The sequence below is a fragment of the Morone saxatilis genome, unplaced genomic scaffold, assembly GCF_004916995.1.
Source record: "Morone saxatilis isolate NCDOM2014 unplaced genomic scaffold, NCSU_SB_2.0 Contig2, whole genome shotgun sequence".
Classification (NCBI taxonomy): Eukaryota; Metazoa; Chordata; class Actinopteri; family Moronidae; genus Morone; species Morone saxatilis.
In genome coordinates, this window is record NW_023339762.1 from 19584787 (window position 1) to 19585222 (window position 436).

Below are 436 nucleotides of genomic sequence, written 5' to 3' on the forward strand. Positions count from 1 at the left end.
ACAGTTAAAATCAAGTAGAAGTGATTTTATTTTTAACTTACCCCACCAACAGTCAAGTTTCAAACTAAATAAGCTCCTTGGTTTAAGCTAAAATACAATTACATAACATAGATTGTTTCCTAGATCTAGGTCACTTTAGTCTATTTCCAAGACAACAAGAGCAACATTTTAAGATTCAATGTCACTGCCAAATAACACACAATAAGACTGGAAAACTAGTCCCTAAGTTTCCAGGTTTTCCAGGACATGTGGGAATCCTGTAAGAGGACAAAAAATACTCCAAACTAGGGCTGCAATTACTGATTATTTACACGATCAATTAACATAATAATTTACTAAATTCGAATATTGTTTGGTCTATAAACATCAGACAATAGGAATGATTTCATTAGTGTATAATCACCTGAATATAGGAATTGTTTTTGCAAGCGGTGTT

At 32.3% G+C, this 436-nt stretch overlaps 1 protein-coding gene across 4 annotated transcripts in view; it reads right to left on the bottom strand.

Annotated features, from left to right (window-relative positions):
• The window catches only part of tmem263 (transmembrane protein 263), a 5084-nt gene that overhangs the window by 1768 nt on the left and 2880 nt on the right, over positions 1–436 (bottom strand). The window lies entirely within an intron of this gene.